Source organism: Pyxicephalus adspersus, chromosome Z, assembly GCF_032062135.1.
Source record: "Pyxicephalus adspersus chromosome Z, UCB_Pads_2.0, whole genome shotgun sequence".
In the NCBI taxonomy this organism is placed as follows: Eukaryota; Metazoa; Chordata; class Amphibia; order Anura; family Pyxicephalidae; genus Pyxicephalus; species Pyxicephalus adspersus.
The window spans coordinates 71,714,144-71,714,440 of NC_092871.1; positions in this window are offsets into that span (position 1 = coordinate 71,714,144).

The following is a 297-nucleotide window of genomic DNA, read 5'->3' on the forward strand; positions in this document are numbered from 1 at the left end:
TACGCATGCGAATAAAACAATAAACCAGTGCATTTCTTCAGTCTTCAGTTATATCTACCCATCACGGTTGTCTTGTGTACTAAATACAGTGAAGCAGAATTCATTCAGTATCAAAGGAAGGCCACAACAAATTTTCACTGCTGGTCTAACGGGTATGATGGAAGGAAGAGGTTAAAAATGATAAGACGAAATTGATAATTAAATGTTGGGACCAACAATTTTGTGAAACCATTTTGTTTTTTTTTTTTTGTTTTTTTTTTATAGTGACTGGCTTTTACAAAGCAGCTATAAAAAATA